Raw genomic sequence first — 20,701 nt, forward strand, 5'->3', positions numbered from 1 at the left:
TAGGAAAACAGATTATTATCTGAATGGTGGCCGATTAGGAAAAGGGGAGGTGCAACGACACCTGGGTGTCATTATACACCAGTCATTGAAAGTGGGCATGCAGGTACAGCAGGCGGTGAAAAAGGCGAACGGTATGCTGGCATTTATAGTGAGAGGATTCGAGTACAGGAGCAGGGAGGTACTAATGCAGTTGTACAAGGCCTTGGTGAGACCACACCTGGAGTATTGTGTGCAGTTTTGGTCCCCTAATCTGAGGAAAGACATCTTTGCCATAGAGGGAGTACAAAGAAGGTTAACCAGATTGATTCCTGGGATGGCAGGTCTTTCATATGAAGAAAGACTGGATGAACTGGGCTTGTACTCGTTGGAATTTAGAAGATTGAGGGGGGATCTGATTGAAACGTATAAGATCCTAAAGGGATTGGACAGGCTAGATGCGGGAAGATTGTTCCCGATGTTGGGGAGGTCCAGAACGAGGGGTCACAGTTTGAGGATAGAGGGGAAGCCTTTTAGGACCGAGATTAGGAAAAACTTCTTCACACAGAGAGTGGTGAATCTGTGGAATTCTCTGCCACAGCAAACTGTTGAGGCCAGTTCATTGGCTATGTTTAAGAGGGAGTTAGATATGGCCCTTGTGGCTACAGGGGTCAGGGGGTATGGAGGGAAGGCTGGGTTCTGAGTTGGATGATCAGCCATGATCATAATAAATGGCGGTGCAGGCTTGAAGGGCCGAATGGCCTACTCCTGCACCTATTTTCTATGTTTCTATGTTTCTATGTTTCTATAACCTCATACCAGCAGCGTCACGGACACATAAACTCATACCAGCAGAGTCACAGACATGCAACGTCATACAAACAGCGTCACAGACACATAACCTCATACAAACAGCATCACAGATACGTAACCTCATATCAGCAGTGTCACAGACACATAACCTCATACCAGCAGTGTCACAAACACATAACATTATACCAGGAATGTCACAGAAACATAACGTCATACCATCAGCATCACAGACACATAACCTCAAACCAGCAGCGTCACAGGCACGTAACCTCATACCAGCAGTGTCACAGACACATAACCTCATACCAGCAGCGTCACAGACACATAACCTCATATCAGCAACGTCACAGACACGTAACCTCATACCAGCAGCATCACAGACACGTAACCTCATACCAGCAGCATCACAGGCACGTAACCTCATACAAACAGCATCACAGACAGGTAATCTCATACCAGCAGCGTCACAGGCACATAACCTCATACCAGCAGTGTCACGGACACATAACCTCATACCAGCAGCGTCACGGACACATAACTTCATACCAGCAGCGTCACAGATTCATAACCACATACCAGCAGTGTCACACACATAACCTCAAACCAGCAGCGTCACAGGCACGTAACCTCATACCAGCAGCGTCACAGGTACGTAACCTTATACAAACAGCATCACAAGCACAGAACCTCATACCAGCAGCGTCACAGACACGTAACCTCATACCAGCAGCGTCACAGGTACGTAACCTTATACAAACAGCATCACAAGCACAGAACCTCATACCAGCAGCGTCACAGACACGTAACCTCATACCAGCAGCGTCACACACACGTGATCTCATACCAGCAGCGTCACAGGCACATAACCTCATACCAGCAGCGTCACAGACACATAAACTCATACCAGCATCATAACAGGCACGTAACCTCATACCAGCAGCGTCACAGACACATAACCTCATATCAACAGTGTCACAGACACACAACCTCACACGAGCAGTGTCACAGACACATGACGTCATACCAGTAATGTCATAGACAGGTAACCTCATACCAGCAGCGTCACAGGCACGTAACCTCATACCAGCAGCGTCACAGACATGTAACCTCATACCAGCAGCGTCACACACAAATAACCTTATACCAGCAGGATCACGGACACATAACGTCATACCAGCAGCATCACAGACACATAACCTCATACCAGCAGTGTCACAGACACATAACGTCATACCGGCAATGTCACAGACACTTAACGTCATACCTTCAGCATCACAGACACATAACCTCCTACCAGCAGCGTCACACACAAATAACCTCATACCAACAGCATCACAAGCACGTAACCTCATACCAGCAGCGTCACAGACATAACCTCATACTAGCAGCATTACAGACACGTAACTGGGGGATTTTAACATGCGAGTAGATTGGAAAAATCAGGTCGGCACTGGATCTCAAGAGAGAGAATTTGTAGAATGTCTGCGAGATGGCTTTTTAGAACAGCTTGTTGTTGAGCCCACTAGGGGATCTTCTGTACTGGATTGGGTATTGTGTAATGAACCGGAGGTGATTGGAGAGATTGAGGTGAAGGAACCCTTAGGAGGCAGTAATCATAACATGATTGAGGTCACTGTGAAATTAGAAAAAGAGAAGCCGAAATATGATGTGTGGGTGTTTCAGTGGAGTAAGGGAAATTACAGTGGCATGAGAGAGGAACTGGCCAAAGTTGACTGGAAAGGGACACTGGCGGGAAAGACAGCAGAACAGCAGTGGCTGGAGTTTATGCGAGAAATGAGGAATGTGCAAGACAGGTATATTCCAAAAAAGAAGAAATTTTCAAGTGGAAAAAGGATACAACCGTGGTTGACAAGAGAAGTCAAAGCCAAAGTTAAAGCAAAGGAGAGGGCATACAAGGAAGCAAAAATTAGTGGGAAGAGAGAGGATTGGGAAGTTTTTAAAACCTTACAAAAGGAAACCAAGAAGGTCATTAAGAGAGAAAAGATTAAAAATGAAAGGAAACTAACAAATAATATCAAAGAGGATACTAAAAGCTTTTTCAAGTATATAAAGAGTAAAAGACAGGTGAGAGTAGATATAGGACCGATAGAAAATGATACTGGAGAAATTGTAATGGGAGATGAGGAGATGGCAGAGGAACTGAACAAGTATTTTGCATCAGTCTTCACTGAGGAAGACAGCAGTATACCGGACACTCAAGGGTGGCAGGGAAGAGAAGTGTACGCAGTCACAATTACGACAGAGAAAGTACTCAGGAAGCTGAATAGGCTAAAGGTCGATAAATCTCCTGGACCAGATGGAATGCACCCTCGTGTTCTGAAAGAAGTAGCTGTGGAGATTGCGGAGGCATTAGCGATGATCTTTCAAAAGTCGATAGATTCTGGCAAGAAGGGAGCAAGGAAGCAAAAAGGAAATTATAGACCTGTTAGCTTGACGTCGGTAGTTGGGAAGTTGTTGGAGTCGATTGTCAAGGATGAGGTTACAGACTACCTGGAGGCATATGACAAGATAGGCAGAACTCAGCATGGATTCCTTAAAGGAAAATCCTGCCTGACAAACCTATTACAATTTTTTGAGGAAATTACCAGTAGGCTCGACAAAGGAGATGCAATGGATGTTGTATATTTGGATTTTCAGAAGGCCTTTGACAAGGTGCCACACATGAGGCTACTTAACAAGATAAGAGCCCATGGAATTACAGGAAAGTTACATACGTGGATAGAGCATTGGCTGATTGGCAGGAAACAGAGAGTGGGAATAAAGGGATCCTATTCTGGTTGGCTGCCGGTTACCAGTGGTGTTCCACAGGGATCAGTGTTGGGGCCGCTGCTTTTTACATTGTACATCAACGATTTGGATTATGGAATAGATGGCTTTGTGGCTAAGTTTGATGACGATACGAAGATAGGTGGAGGGGCCGGTAGTGCTGAGGAAACGGAGAGTCTGCAGAGAGACTTAGATTGGGAGAACGGGCAAAGAAGTGGCAAATGAAGTACAATGTTGGAAAGTGTATGGTTATGCACTTTGGCAGAAAAAATAAACGGGCAGACTATTATTTAAATGGAGACAGAATTCAAAGTTCTGAGATGCAACGGGGCTTGGGAGTCCTCGTACAGGATACCCTTAAAGTTAACATCCAGGTTGAGTCAGTAGTGAAGAAGGCGAATGCAATGTTGGCATTCATTTCTAGAGGAATAGAGTATAGGAGCAGGGATGTGATGTTGAGGCTCTATAAGGTGCTGGTGAGACCTCACTTGGAGTACTGTGGGCAGTTTTGGTCTCCTTATTTAAGAAAGGATGTGCTGACGTTGGAGAGGGTACGGAGAAGATTCACTAGAATGATTCCGGGAATGAGAGGGTTAACATAAGAGGAATGTTTGTCCGCTCTTGGACTGCATTCCTTGGAGTTTAGAAGAATGAGGGGAGACCTCATAGAAACATTTCGAATGTTAAAAGGCATGGACAGAGGGGATGTGGCAAAGTTGTTTCCCATGATGGGGGAATCTAGTACGAGAGGGCATGACTTCAGGATTGAAGGGTGCCCTTTCAGAACAGAAATGCGAAGAAATTTTTTTAGTCAGAGGAAGGTGAATCTATGGAATTTGTTGCCACGGGCAGCAGTAGAGGCCAAGTCATTGGGTGTATTTAAGGCAGAGATTGATAGGTATCTGAGTAGCCAGGGCATTAAAGGTTATGGTGAGAAGGTGAGGGAGTAGGACTAAATAGGAGAATGGATCAGCTCATGATAAAATGGCGGAGCAGACTCGATGGGCCGAATGGCCTACTTCTGCTCCTTTATCTTATGGTCTTATGGTAACCTCATACCAGCAGCGTCACACACACGTGACCTCATATCATCAGCATCACAGGCACATAACCTCATACCAGCAGCGTCACAGACACATAACCTCTTACCAGCAGCGTCACAGACACATAAACTCACACCAGCAGCATCACAGACACATAACCTCATACCAGCAGTGTCACAGACACATAAACTCACACCAGCAGCGTCACAGACACATAACCTCATACCAGCAGTGTCACAGACACATAAACTCACACCAGCAGCATCACAGACAGGTAACCTCATACCAGCAGCATCACAGACACATAACCTCATTTCAGCAGTGTCACAAACATAACCTCTTACCAGCAGCGTCACACACAAAGAACCTTGTACCAGCAGCGTCACAGGCACGTAACCTCATACCAGCATCGTTACTGGCACATAACCTCTTAACCAGCAGCGTCACAGTCACATTAACCTCATACCAGCAGCGTCACACACACGTAACCTCATACCAGCAGCGTCACAGACTCGTAACCTCATACCAGCAGCGTCACAGACACGTAATCTCATACCAGCAGCGTCACAGACACATAACCTCATACCAGCAGCGTCACAGACTCGTAACCTCATACCAGCAGCGTCACAGACTCGTAACCTCATACCAGCAGTGTCACAGACTCATAACCTCATACCAGCAGCGTCACAGACACATAACCTCATACCATCAGTGTGACAGACACATAACCTCATACCAACACTCACAACACGCTGGAGGAACTCAGTAGGTCGGACAGCATCCGTGGAAAAGATCGGTCGACGTTTCAGGCCGGAACCCTTCCTCAGGAGAAACGTCGACCGATCTTTTCCACGGATGCTGCCCGACCTGCTGAGTTCCTCCAGCTTGTTGTAAGTGTTGCTTTGACCCCAGCATCTGCAGATTATTCTGTGTTTATAATCTCATGCCAGCAGCATCACAGAGACATAACCTTATACGAGCAGCGTCACGGACACATAACCTCATACCAGCAGCGTCACAAACTCATAAACTCATACCAGCAGCGTCACAGACACATAACCTCATACCAGCAGCGTCACAGACACGTAACCTCATACCAGCAGCGTCACAGACTCATAAACTCATACCAGCAGCGACACAGACACATAACCTCATACCAGCAGCGACACAGACACGTAACCTCATACCAGCAGCGTCACAGACACGTAACCTCATACCAGCAGCGACACAGACTCATAAACTCATACCAGCAGCGTCACAGACACATAACCTCATACCAGCAGCGTCACAGACACGTAACCTCATACCAGCAGCGTCACAGACTCATAAACTCATACCAGCAGCGACACAGACACATAACCTCATACCAGCAGCGACACAGACACGTAACCTCATACCAGCAGCGTCACAGACACGTAACCTCATACCAGCAGCGACACAGACACATAACCTCATACCAGCAGCGACACAGACACGTAACCTCATACCAGCAGCGTCACAGACATAACCTCATACCAGCAGCGTCACAGACACGTAACCTCATACCAGCAGCGACACAGACACATAACCTCATACCAACAGCGTCATACACACGTAACCTCGTATCAGCAGCGCCACAGGCACGTAACCTCATACCAGCATCGTTACTGGCACATAACCTCTTAACCAGCAGCGTCACAGTCACATTAACCTCATACCAGCAGCGTCACAGACACGTAACCTCATATCAGCAGTGTCACAGACACGTAACCTCATACCAGCAGCGTCACAGACACGTAACCTCTTAACCAGCAGCGTCACAGTCACATTAACCTCATACCAGCAGCGTCACAGACACGTAACCTCATACCAGCAGCGTCACAGACACGTAACCTCATATCAGCAGTGTCACAGACACGTAACCTCATACCAGCAGCGTCACAGACACGTAACCTCATACCAGCAGTGTCACAGACACGTAACCTCATATCAGCAGCGTCACAGACACGTAACCTCATACCAGCAGTGTCACAGACACGTAACCTCATACCAGCAGCGTCACAGACACGTAACCTCATACCAGCAGTGTCACAGACACATTAACCTCATACCAGCAGTGTGACAGACACATAACCTCATACCAGCAGCGTCACAGACACATAACCTCATATCAGCAGCGACACAGACACATAATCTCATACCAGCAGTGTCACACACACGTAATCTCATACCAGTTACGTCACACACACGTAACCTCGTATCAGTAGCGCCACAGGCACATAACCTCATACCAGCATCGTTACTGGCACATAACCTCTTAACCAGCAGCGTCACAGTCACATTAACCTCATACCAGCAGCGTCACAGACACGTAACCTTATACCAGCAGCGACACACACATGTAATCTCATACCAACACTCACAACACGCTGGAGGAACTCTGCGGGTCGGGCAGCATCCGTGGAAAAGCTCGGTCGACCTTTGTCCTGACGAAGGGTTCCGGCCCTAAACGTCCACCGATCTTTTCCACGGATGCTGCCCGACCTGCTGAGTTCCTCCAGCTTGTGGTAAGTGTTGCTTTGACCCCAGCATCTGCAGATTATTTTGTGTTTATAATCTCATGCCAGCAGCATCACAGAGACATAACCTTATACCAGCAGCGTCACAGACACATAACCTCATACCAGCAGCATCACAGACATAACCTCATACAAACAACGTCACAGACATGTAACCTCGTACCAGCAGCGTCACAGACACATAACCACATACCAGCAGCGTCACAGACACGTAACCACATACAAACAACGTCACAGACACGTAACCTCATACCAGCAGCGTCACAGACACATAACCTCATACCAGCAGCGTCACAGACACATAACCACATACAAACAACGTCACAGACATGTAACCTCGTACCAGCAGCGACACAGACACATAACCTCATATCAGCAGCATTACAGACACATAACCTCATACCAGCAGCATTACAGACATAACCTCATACAAACAACGTCACAGACATATAACCTCGTACCAGCAGTGACACAGACACATAACCTCATAACAGCAGTGTCACACACACGTGACCTTATACAAACAGCGTCACAGGCACATAACCTCATACCAGCAGCGTCACAGACATATAATCTCATACCAGCAGCGTCACTGACACATAACCTCATACCAGCAGCATCACAGACACATAACCTCATACCAGCAGCGTCACAGACACATAACCTCATACCAGCAGCGTCACAGACACATAACCTCATACCAGCAGCATCACAGACACATAACCTCATACCAGCAGCATCACAGACACATAACCTCATGCCTGCATCGTCACAGAAAACATAACCTCATACAGATAGCATCACAGACACATAACCGCTTAGAAGCAGTGTCACAGACACATAACCTCATACCAGCAGTGTCACAGACACATAACCTCATACCAGCAGTGTCACAGACACATAACCTCATATCAGCAGTGTCACACACACGTGACCTCATACAAACAGCGTCACAGGCACATAACCTCATACCAGCAGCGTCACAGACACATAATCTCATACCAGCAGCATCACAGACACATAACCTAATACCAGCATCGTTACAGTCAGATAATCTCATACCAGCAATGTCACAGACACACAATCTCATACCAGCAGCGTCACACACTCGTAACCTCGTACCAGCAACATCACAGACACATAACCTCATACCAGCAGCGTCACACGCAAATAACCTAATATCAGCAGCGTCACAGGCACGTAACCTTATAGAAACAGCATCACAGGCACATAACCTCATACCAGCAGCGTCACACACACGTAATCTCATACCAGTTACGTCACACACACGTAACCTCGTATCAGCAGCGCCACAGGCACATAACCTCATACCAGCATCGTTACTGGCACATAACCTCTTAACCAGCAGCGTCACAGTCACATTAACCTCATACCAGCAGCGTCACCACACGTAACCTCATACCAGCAGCGTCACACACACGTAACCTCATACCAGCAGCGTCACACACACGTAATCTCATACCAGCAGCATCACAGGCACGTAACCTCATACCAGCAGCGTCACAGACACGTAATCTCATACCAGCAGCGTCACACACACGTAATCTCATACCAGCAGCGTAACAGACACATAATCTCATACCAGCAGCGTCACAGACACGTAATCTCATACCAGCAGCGTCACAGACAAAATAACCTCATTTTCTGCAGCGTCACAGGCACGTAACCTCATACCAGCAGCGTCACAGACACGTAATCTCATACCAGCAGCGTCACAGACACGTAACCTCATACCAGCAGCATCACACACACATAATCTCATACCAACACTCACAACAAGCTGGAGGAACTCTGCGGGTCGGGCAGCATCCGTGGAAAAGATCAGTCGACCTTTGTCCTGACGAAGGGTTCCGGCCCTAAACGTCCACCGATCTTTTCCACGGATGCTGCCCGACCTGCTGAGTTCCTCCAGCTTGTTGTAAGTGTTGCTTTGACCCCAGCTTCTGCAGATTATTTTGTGTTTATAATCTCATGCCAGCAGCATCACAGAGACCAGCAGTGTCACAGACAGCTAACCTCTTACCAGCAGCGTCACAGACACATAACCTCATACCAGCAGCGTCACGGACACATAACCTCATACAAAGAACGTCACAGACATGTAACCTCGTACCAGCAGCGACACAGACTGTAACCTCATACCAGCAGCGTTACAGACTCGTAACCTCATACCAGCAGCGTCACAGACTCATAACCTCATACCAGCAGCGTCATAGACACGTAATCTCATACCAGCAGCGTCACAGACACGTAACCTCATACCAGCAGCGTCACAGGCACGTAACCTCGTATCAGCAGCGCCACACACACATAACCTCATACCAGCAGCGTCACAGACTCATAACCTCATACCAGCAGCGTCACAGACACGTAATCTCATACCAGCAGCGTCACACACACGTAACCTCGTATCAGCAGTGTCACAGACACATAACCTCATATCAGCAGCGCCACACACACGTAATCTCATACCAACACTCACAACAAGCTGGAGGAACTCTGCGGGTCGGGCAGCATCCGTGGAAAAGATCAGTCGACCTTTGTCCTGACGAAGGGTTCCGGCCCTAAACGTCCACCGATCTTTTCCACAGATGCTGCCCGACCTGCTGAGTTCCTCCAGCTTGTTGTAAGTGTTGCTTTGACCCCAGCATCTGCAGATTATTTTGTGTTTATAATCTCATGCCAGCAGCATCACAGAGACATAACCTTATACCAGCAGCGTCACCGACACATAACCTCATACCAGCAGCGTCACAGACACGTAACCTCATACCAGCAGCGTCACAGACACGTAACCTCATTCCAGTAGCGTCACAGACACATAACCTCATACCAGCAGCATCACAGACATAACCTCATACAAACAACGTCACAGACATGTAACCTCGTACCAGCAGCGACACAGACACATAACCTCATATCAGCAGTGTCACAGACACGTAACCTCATACCAGCAGCATCACAGACACATAACCTCATACCAGCAGCGTCACAGACATGTAATCTCATACCAGCAGCGTAACAGACACATAACCTCATACCAGCAGCGTCATAGACACATAACCTCATACAAGCCGCGTCACAGATACATAACCTCTTACCAGCAGCATCACAGACACGTAACCTCATACCAGCAGCGTCACAGACACATAACCTCATACCAGCAGCGTCACAGATACATAACCTCTTACCAGCAGCATCACAGACACATAACCTCATACCAGCAGCGTCATAGACATGTAACCTCATACCAGCAGCATCACAGACACGTAATCTCATACCAGCAGCGTAACAGACACATAACCTCTTACCAGCAGCATCACAGACATGTAACCTCATACCAGCAGCGTCATAGACACATAACCTCATACAAGCCGCGTCACAGATACATAACCTCTTACCAGCAGCATCACAGACACATAACCTCATACCAGCAGCGTCATAGACACATAACCTCATACAAGCCGCGTCACAGATACATAACCTCTTACCAGCAGCATCACAGACACGTAACCTCATACCAGCAGCGTCACAGACACATAACCTCATACCAGCAGCGTCACAGATACATAACCTCTTACCAGCAGCATCACAGACACATAACCTCATACCAGCAGCGTCATAGACACGTAACCTCATTGAGCAGTATCTGTTGCTGAACCTGGTCGTGTGAGCTTTCAGGCCTCAGTTCCTCCTGCCCTGATGGTAGCTACAAGACGATGGCACGGCCCAGACAGTGGGGACCTTTGATATTGGGACAGCACCTCCTGTACATGCTACTCATGTTCCAGAGAAATGTATCTACTCTGCAATTGTTACATTCCTGCGTCCTAGGCCAAAGGGTCTGTTCCTCCTCCTTCTAAATATCAACATTCCCTTTTTTAACACCAGCATACTCTTCCTTGTTCTCAATATCATCCATGTACAATAAATCATAAGGTAGTGGAGTGCCTAGCACAATTGTGTTACAGCACCAGCAATCGCCGATTGAGGTTTGATTCCCACCACTGTCTGTAAAGAGTTTGTATGATTTCTCCACCCCCCCCCACCCCAACGTGACCACTTGGGGTTTCCTCTGGGTGATCTGGTTTCCTCGCACATTCCAAAGTCGTACGAGTCAGGGTTAGTGAGTTGTGGCCATCCTGTTTTGGTGCTGGAAGCTTGGTGACTTTTGTCAGTGCCCCTGAACATCCTTAGACTAGGCTGGTCATTGGTGCAAAATGCTGCGTTTCACTCGATGTCTCAATGGACATGTGATGAATGAAGCTAATCCAGCCTCCCTGATCCCGACCTCCAGCCTCCCTGATCCCGACCTCCAGCCTCCCTGATGGCCACATCTGCACCATGTGCACCGAGATGCAGCTCCTCAGAGACCGTGTTAGGGATCTGGAGCTGCAGCTTGATGACCTACTGCTTATCAGGGAAAGTGAAGAGGTGATAGACAGGAGCTACAGGGAGGTAGTCATCCCTAGGCTACAGGAGTCAGAACACTGGGTCACTGTCAAGAGAGGGAAGGGAAATGCCCGGATAGTGGAGAGCACACCTGCGGCTGTCCCCCTCAGCAACAAATATCTTGTTCTGGATGCTGTTGAGGGGGATGACCTAACAGGGGACGCCCACGGTGAACGGGTCTCTGGCACTGAGCCTGGCGCTGTTGTACAGGAGAGGAGGAGGGAGAAGAGAAATGCGGTAGTCGTGGGGGATTCCATAGTCAGGGGAACAGACAGGAGATTCTGTGAGCCTGACAGTGATACCGGCATGGTGTGTTGCCTCCCAGGTGCCAGGGTACGGGATGTCTCGGATCGGGTCCTGAATATTCTAAAGGGGGAGGGTGAGCAGCCAGTTGTCTTGGTACATGTTGGTACCAATGACATAGATAGGACAAAGGAGGAGGTCCTGAAGAGAGATTTCCAGGAGTTGGGAAGGAAGCTGAGAAGCAGGACCTCCAGGGTAGTAATCTTGGGATTGCTACCTGTGCCACGTGCTAGCAAGGGCAAGAATAGTAGGACCAGGCAGATGAATGCGTGGCTGAGAGACTGGTGTAGGGGGCAGGGCTTCAGATTCTTGGATAATTGGGATCTCTTCTGGGGGAAGTATGACCTGTTCGAAAAGGACAGGTTACACCCGAACCCGAAGGAGGGAGGGTTTAAACTAATTTGGCAGGGGGATGGGAACCGGAATGACAGAGCAGAGGAAGGGGAAAACAGAAATAAATCTAAGATAGTGAGCAGTAAAGATGTCAGGAAAGACAGGCAGGTGATGGGGCAAATTTGTAGCCATTGGGATGAGTTGCAGTGCAATAAAGTTCCAGTGAAATCAGAGCGAAAAATATCAAATACTGGTCTTAAGGTGCTGTACTTAAATGCACGCAGCATAAGGAATAAGGTGGATGATCTTGTTGTACAGCGACAGATTGGCAGGTATGATATCGTGGCCATCACTGAGACCTGGCTAAAGGATGCATATCTCTGGGAGCTGAACGTCCAAGGATACACGGTGTATCGGAAGGATAGGAAGGTAGGCAGAGGGGGAGGCGTGGCTTTATTGGTAAGAAATGATAATAAATCATTAGAAAGAGGTGATATAGGATCGGAAGGTGCAGAATCTTTATGGGTTGAGCTAAGAAATAGCAGGGGTAAAAGGACCCTGATGGCAGTTATTTATAGGCCTCCAAACAGCTGCAGGGATGTGGACTACAAATTACAACTGGAAATAGAAAAGGCTTGTCAGAAGGGCAGTGTTATGATAATTGTGGGGGATTTTAACATGCGAGTGGATTGGGAAAATCAGGTCGGCACTGGATCTCAAGAGAGAGAATTTGTAGAATGTCTGTGAGATGGCTTTTTAGAACAGCTTGTTGCTGAGCCCACGAGGGGATCGGCTGTACTGGATTGGGTATTGTGTAATGAACCGGAGGTGATTGGAGAGATTGAGGTGAAGGAACCCTTAGGAGGCAGTGATCATAACATGACTGAGTTCACTGTGAAATTAGAAAAAGAGAAGCCGAAATCCAATGTGTCGGTATTTCAGTGGAGTAAAGGAAATTACAGTGGCATGAGAGAGGAACTGGCCAAAGTTGACTGGAAAGGGACACTGGCGGGAAAGACAGCAGAAACAACAGTGGCTGGAATTTATGCGAGAAATGAGGAAGGTGCAAGACAGGTGTATTCCAAAAAAGAAGAAATTTTCGAGTGGAAGAAGGATGCAAACGTGGCTAACAAGAGAGGTTAAAGCAAAGGAGAGGGCATACAAGGAAGCAAAAATTAGTGGAAAGACAGAGGATTGGGAAGTTTTTAAAAGCTTACAAAAGGAAACCAAGAAGGTCATTAAGAGGGAAAAGATTAACTATGAAAGGAAGCTAGCAAATAATATCAAAGAGGATACTAAAAACTTTTTCAAGTATATAAGGAGTAAAAGACAGGTGAGAGTAGATATAGAACCGGTAAAAAATGATGCTGGAGAAATTGTAATGGGAGATAAGGAGATGGCAAAGGAACTGAACGAGTATTTTGCATCAGTCTTCACTGAGGAAGATATCAGCAGTATACCGGACACTCAAGGGTGGCAGGGAAGAGAAGTGTGCACAGTCACAATTTCGACAGAGAAAGTACTCAGGAAGCTGAATAGTCTAAAGGTAGATAAATCTCCTGGACCAGATGGAATGCACCCTCGTGTTCTGAAGGAAGTAGCTGTGGAGATTGTGGAGGCATTAGCGATGATCTTTCAAAAGTCGATAGATTCTGGCATGGTGCCGGAGGACTGAAAGATTGCAAATGTCACTCCGCTATTTAAGAAGGGGGCAAGGAAGCAAAATGGAAATTACAGACCTGTTAGCTTGACATCGGTGGTTGGGAAGTTGTTGGAGTCGATTGTCAAGGATGAGGTTACAGAGCACCTGGAGGCATATGACAAGATAGGCAGAACTCAGCATGGATTCCTTAAAGGAAAATCCTGCCTGACAAACCTATTACAATTTTTTGAGGAAATTACCAGTAGGCTAGACAAGGGAGATGCAGTGGATGTTATATATTTGGATTTTCAGAAGGCCTTTGACAAGGTGCCACACATGAGGCTACTTAACAAGATAAGAGCCCATGGAATTACGGGAAAGTTACATACCTGGATAAAGCATTGGCTGATTGGCAGGAAACAGAGAGTGGGAATAAAGGGATCCTATTCTGGTTGGCTGCCGGTCACCAGTGGTGTTCCGCAGGGATCAGTGTTGGGGCCGCTTCTTTTTACATTGTACATCAACGATTTGGATTATGGAATAGATGGCTTTGTGGCTAAGTTTGCTGACGATATGAAGATAGGTGGAGGGGCCGGTAGTGCTGAGGAAATGGAGAGTCTGCAGAGAGACTTGGATAGATTGGAAGAATGGGCAAAGAAGTGGCAAATGAAGTACAATGTTGGAAAGTGTATGATTATGCACTTGGCAGAATAAATAAACGGGCAGACTATTATTTAAATGGGGAAAGAATTCAAAGTTCTGAGATGCAACGGGACTTGGGAGTCCTCGTACAGGATACCCTTAAAGTTAACCTCCAGGTTGAGTCAGTAGTGAAGAAGGCGAATGCAATGTTGGCATTCATTTCTAGAGGAATAGAGTATAGGAGCAGGGATGTGATGTTGAGGCTCTATAAGGCACTGGTGAGACCTCACTTGGAGTACTGTGGGCAGTTTTGGTCTCCTTATTTAAGAAAGGATGTGCTGACGTTGGAGAGGGTACAGAGAAGATTCACTAGAATGATTCCGGAAATGAGAGGGTTAACATATGAGGAACGTTTGTCCGCTCTTGGACTGTATTCCTTGGAGTTTAGAAGAATGAGGGGGGACCTCATAGAAACATTTCGAATGTTAAAAGGCATGGACAGAGTGGATGTGGCAAAGTTGTTTCCCATGATGGGGGAGTCTAGTACGAGAGGGCATGACTTAAGGATTGAAGGGCGCCCATTCAGAACAGAAATGCGAAGAAATTTTTTTAGTCAGAGTGTGGTGAATCTATGGAATTTGTTGCCACAAGCAGCAGTGGAGGCCAAGTCATTGGGTGTATTTAAGGCAGAGATTGATAGGTATCTGAGTAGCCAGGGCATCAAAGGTTATGGTGAGAAGGTGGGGGAGTGGGACTAAATGGGAGAATGGATCAGCTCATGATAAAATGGCAGAGCAGACTCAATGGGCCAAATGGCCGACTTCTGCTCCTTTGTCTTATGGTCTTATGGTCTTAACTCAAATTACCTCATTTGTCCTTGAGTGGACCGACCATATCCCTGTAGCTACCCTTTTGCTCCTAATATACTTGTAAAATGCCTCTCTTTAATGTAGCCTGGGGAAAAGTACACACTCAGGACAACAAATACTTTCTCGGGTTTTAATTCCTTTATGTGTTTTAGATGTTTAAGTGCTGGAAGAGGGTCGCAAAACAAAACAAACGATTTTACAACCAGGTCTTGCCGATACAATCCCAGTTTAACTTTCGATCCACACCCTCGTGTGTGGACAGAATTGCGTATGCAGTATAAAAATACAGAACTAATATGGTTCTAATATGGTAATGGCAATCCTTTCCTCACCATGTCCAGTCTCGGGGAGGAACTCAATTCCAACGCCCCACCAGCGTCTTCAGCAGAAACAAAATGGTTTTCCCACTATCCCGCACGTGCGTAATAGTCATAGTCATACTTTATTGATCACGGGGAAAGTTGGTTATTTGGTATGACATCACCATCTCCCTTAAAGGCGCGACAACTATTCTAGCATTACCCACGATGGATGTCTAAGTACACTTCTAACGATACTGAATAAGATCCGACGGTCAGCCGGTTACATTAATCCTATTTGGGAAGGGTATTCTGTGCCCCCTCCAAACTTTTGTTTACGTTCTGACCTGCTTCCTTTACATGTGTTTATTTATATATTTATTTAGCGATGCAGCACAGAATAGGCCCATCAGGTCCTTCGAGCACACCGTCAACAACCGCCGATCGAGCCCTAACCTAATCAGAGACAGCTTACAATGACCAATTAACCGACTAACCAGTATGTCTTTGGAATAAGGGAGGAAACCCAAGCAACCGAAGGAAACCCTCACTTTCACGCGGAAGACGTACAGACTCCTTACCTAAGATGCCGGGACTGAGCTCCGAACTGTGGTGTCTTGAGCTGTAAAAGAGTTGCGCTAACTGCTAACCAGCACTCTTCTCAAGGACTTTAGCCAATCGCAGCTTCTTAAATATTTCATCCACATCACCAAAGACCTCATGTGGTTGGTACACACCAGCAGTGTGGTGGAAAAGACACAACACAGACGGTTGAGGAAGTTTGGTATGGGCTGCCATATCCTAAGAACTTTCTACAGGGGCACAATTGAGAGCATCCTGACTGGCTGCATCACTGCCTGGTATGGGAACTGTACCTCCCTTAATCGCAGGATTCTGCAGAGAGTGGTGCGGACAGCCTAGCGTATCTGTAGATGTGAACTTTCCACTATTCAGGACATTTACAAAGACAGGTGTGTAAAAAGGGCCCGAAGGGTCACTGGGGACCCAAGTCATCCCAACCACAATCTATTCCAGCTGCTACCATCCGGGAAATGGTACTGCAGCATAAAAGCCAGGACAAACAGTGTCCGGGACAGCTTCTTCCACCAGGCCATCAGACTGATTAACTCACGCTGATTTGAGTGTATTCTATGTTACTCTGGCTGTTCTATTTATTATAAATTATTATGATTGCATATTGCACATTTAGACAGAGACGTAACATAATGATTTTTACTCCTCATGTATGTGAAGGATGTAAGAAATAAAGTCAATTTAGTTCAATTCAATTTCACTAACAATCTCTTGCTATCCATTCATAGGAACACTCTGGCCATGAGCTCTTATTGGCAAGCTTTTAAAAGATGACCTCATGAAAGATGTGGATTTTCCCTTAGTGTATACAGCACTGTGCGAAACTTGTAGGCACACATATAAAGCTCGGGCGTCTAAGACTTAAAACCATAAGACCATAAAATATAGGATCACAAGTACGCCATTCAGCCCATCGAGTCTGCTCCGCCATTCAGTCATGGGCTGATCCAATTCTTCCAGTCATCCCAATCCCCTGATTTCACCCCATACCCTTTGATGCCCTGGCTAATCAAGAACCTATCTATCTCTGCCTTAAATACACCCAATGACTTGGCCTCCACAGATGCACATGGCAACAAATTCCACAGATTTACCACCCTCTGACTAATGTAATTTCTCCCCATCTCTGTTCTAAATGGACATCCTTCAATCCTGAAGTTGTGCCCTCTTGTCCTGAACTCCCCTACCATGGGAAATAACTTTGCCATATCTAATCTGTTCAGGCCTTTTAACATTCTGAATGTTTCTATGAGATCCCACCTCATTCTCCTGAACTCCAGGGAATACAGCCCAAGAGCTGCCAGACATTCCTCATACAGTAACCCTTTCATTCCTGGAATCATTCGCGTGAATCTTCTCTGAACCCTCTCCAATATCAGTATATCCTTTCTAAAATAAGGAGCCCAAAACTGCACACAATACTTCAAGTGTGGTCTCACGAGTGCCTTGTAGAGCTTCAACATCACAGTCCTGCTCTTATATTCTATACCTCTAGAAATGAATGCCAACATTGCATTCGCCTTCTTCACCACCGACTCAACCTGGAGGTTAACCTTAAGGGCATCCTGCACAAGGACTCCCAAGTCCCTTTGCATCTCTACATTTTGAATTCTTTCCCCATCTAAATAATAGTCTGCCTGTTTACTTCTTCCACCAAAGTGCATGACCATACACTTTCCAACATTGTATTTCATTTGCCACTTCTTTGCTCAATCCTCTAAACTATCTTAAATCTCTCTGCAAGCTCTCTGTTTCCTCAACACTACCCGCTCCTCCACCTATTTTAGTATCATCGGCAAATTTAGCCACAAATCCATTGATCCCATAGTCCAAATCATTGACATACATCGTAAAAAGCAGCGGACCCAACACCAACACCTGTGGAATTCCACTAGTAACTGGCAGCCACCCAGAATAGGATCCCTTTATTCCCACTCTCCGTTTTCTGCCGACCAGCCAATGCTCCACCCATGCTAGTAACTTCCCTGTAATTCCATGGTCTCTTATCTTGCTAAGCAGCCTCATGTGCGGCACCTTGTCAAAGGCATTCTGAAAATCCAAGTACACCACATCTACTGCATCTCCTTTGTCTACCCTGCTTGTAACTTCCTCAAAAAATTGCAGTAGGTTTGTCAGACAGGACTCTCCTTTCAGGAAACCATGCTGGCTTTGGCCTATCTTGTCATGTGCCTCTAGGTAATCTGTAATCTCATCCCTAACGATCGATTCCAACAACTTCCCAACCACTGATATCAGGCTAACAGGTCTATAGTTTCCTTTCTGCTGCCTCCCACCCTTCTTAAATAGTGGAGTAATATTTACTATTTCCCAGTCATCCAGTACAATGCTAGAATATATCAATTCCTGAAAGGTCATTGTTAATACCTCCGCAATCTCTCCAGGTCCAGGAGATTTATCCACCCTCAGACCATTAAACTTCCTGAGCACCTTCTCAGTCGTAATTTTCACTGCACAAACTTCACTTCCCTGACACTCTTGAATGTCCGGTATACTGCAGACATCTTCCATTGTGAAGACTGATGCAAAATACGTATTCAATTCCTCTGCCATCTCTGCGTCTCTCATTACATTAACTCCAGCATCATTTTCTATCGGTCCTATATCTACTCTCAACTCTCTTTTACCCTTTATATACTTAAAAAAGCATTTAGTATCTTCTTTGTTATTAATCGCCAGCTTCCTTTCATAATTCATCTTTTCCTTCCTAATTACCTTTTTAGTTTCCTTCTGCAAGTTTATAAATCTATCTGCCCTCTATCTTCCCACTTACTTTAGTTTCCTTGTATGCCCTCTCTTTTGCCTTTTCTTTGGCTCTGACTTCACTTGTCAGCCACGGTAATGTCCTTCTTCCATTTGAAAATTTCTTCTATATTTGGATATATATCTGTCTTGCAGTTCCCTCATTTTTTGCAGAAACTCCAGCCATTGCTGCTCTGCTGTCCTTCTTGCTAGTGTTCCTTTCCAGTCAACCTTGGCCAGTTCCCCTCTCATGCCATTGTAATTTCCTTTATTCCACTGAAATACCGACACATTGGAATTTAGATTCTCCTTCTCAAATTTCAAAGTGAACTCGATCAGGTATATTCCAAAAAAGAAGAAATTTTCGAGTGGAAAAAGGATGCAACCGTGGTTGACAAGAGAAGTCAAAACCAAAGTTAAAGCAAAAGAGAGGGCATACAAGGAAGCAAAAATTCCTTGGGAAGAGAGAGGATTGGGAAGTTTTTAAAACCTTACAAGAGGAAACCAAGAAGGTCATTAAGAGAGAAAAGATTAACTATGAAAGGAAGCTAGCAAATAATATCAAAGAGGATACTAAAAGCTTTTTCAAGTATATAAAGAGTAAAAGACAGGTGAGAGTAGATATAGGACCAATAGAAAATGATGCTGGAGAAATTGTAATAGGAGATGAGGAGATGGCAGAGGAACTGAACAAGTATTTTGCATCAGTCTTCACTGAGGAAGACAGCAGTATACCGAACACTCAAGGGTGGCAGGGAAGAGAAGTGTGCGCAGTCACAATTACGACAGAGAAAGTACTCAGGAAGCTGAATAGGCTAAAGGTAGATAAATCACCTGGACCAGATGGAATGCACCCTCGTGTTCTGAAGGAAGTAGCTGTGGAGATTGCAGAGGCATTAGCGATGATCTTTCAAAAGTCGATAGATTCTGGCATGGTTCCGGAGGACTGAAAGATTGCAAATGTCGCTCCGCTATTTAAGAAGGGGGCAAGGAAGCAAAAAGGAAATTATAGACCTGTTAGCTTGACATCCGTGGTTGGGAAGTTGTTGGAGTCGATTGTCAAAGATGAGGTTACAGAGTACCTGGAGGCATATGACAAGATAGGCAGAACTCAGCATGGATTCCTTAAAGGAAAATCCTGCCTGACAAACCTATTACAATTTTTTGAGGAAATTACCAGTAGGCTAGACAAGGGAGATGCAGTGGATGTTGTATATTTGGATTTTCAGAAGGCCTTTGACAAGGTGCCACACATGAGGCTACTTAACAAGATAAGAGCCCATGGAATTACGGGAAAGTTACATACGTGGATAGAGTGTTGGCTGATTGGCAGGAAACAGAGAGTGGGAATAAAGGGATCCTATTCTGGTTGGCTGCCGGTTACCAGTGGTGTTCCACAGGGATCAGTGTTGGGGCCACTTCTTTTTACGTTGTACATCAACGATTTAGATTATGGAATAGATGGCTTTGTGGCTAAGTTTGCTGATGATACGAAGATAGGTGGAGGGGCCGTAGTGCTGAGGAAACGGAGAGTCTGCAGAGAGACTTGGATAGATTGGAAGAATGGGCAAAGAAGTGGCAAATGAAGTACAATATTGGAAAGTGTATG

The 20,701-nt window shown here is 46.0% G+C and overlaps 1 protein-coding gene across 3 annotated transcripts in view; it reads left to right on the forward strand.

Moving 5' to 3' along the window:
• The window catches only part of arpp21 (cAMP-regulated phosphoprotein, 21), a 414,287-nt gene that overhangs the window by 116,191 nt on the left and 277,395 nt on the right, over positions 1–20,701 (forward strand). The window contains exon 1 of one of the 3 annotated variants that reach the window (XM_063066342.1): positions 16,499–16,709. The exons of the other annotated variants lie outside the window; for them this stretch is intronic. The gene's annotated coding sequence lies outside the window, so the exon portion shown is untranslated. Of the gene's footprint in view, positions 1–16,498; positions 16,710–20,701 lie in introns of those variants that run through there. 3 annotated transcript variants of the gene reach the window in all.

Source organism: Mobula hypostoma, chromosome 1, assembly GCF_963921235.1.
Source record: "Mobula hypostoma chromosome 1, sMobHyp1.1, whole genome shotgun sequence".
In the NCBI taxonomy this organism is placed as follows: domain Eukaryota; kingdom Metazoa; phylum Chordata; class Chondrichthyes; order Myliobatiformes; family Myliobatidae; genus Mobula; species Mobula hypostoma.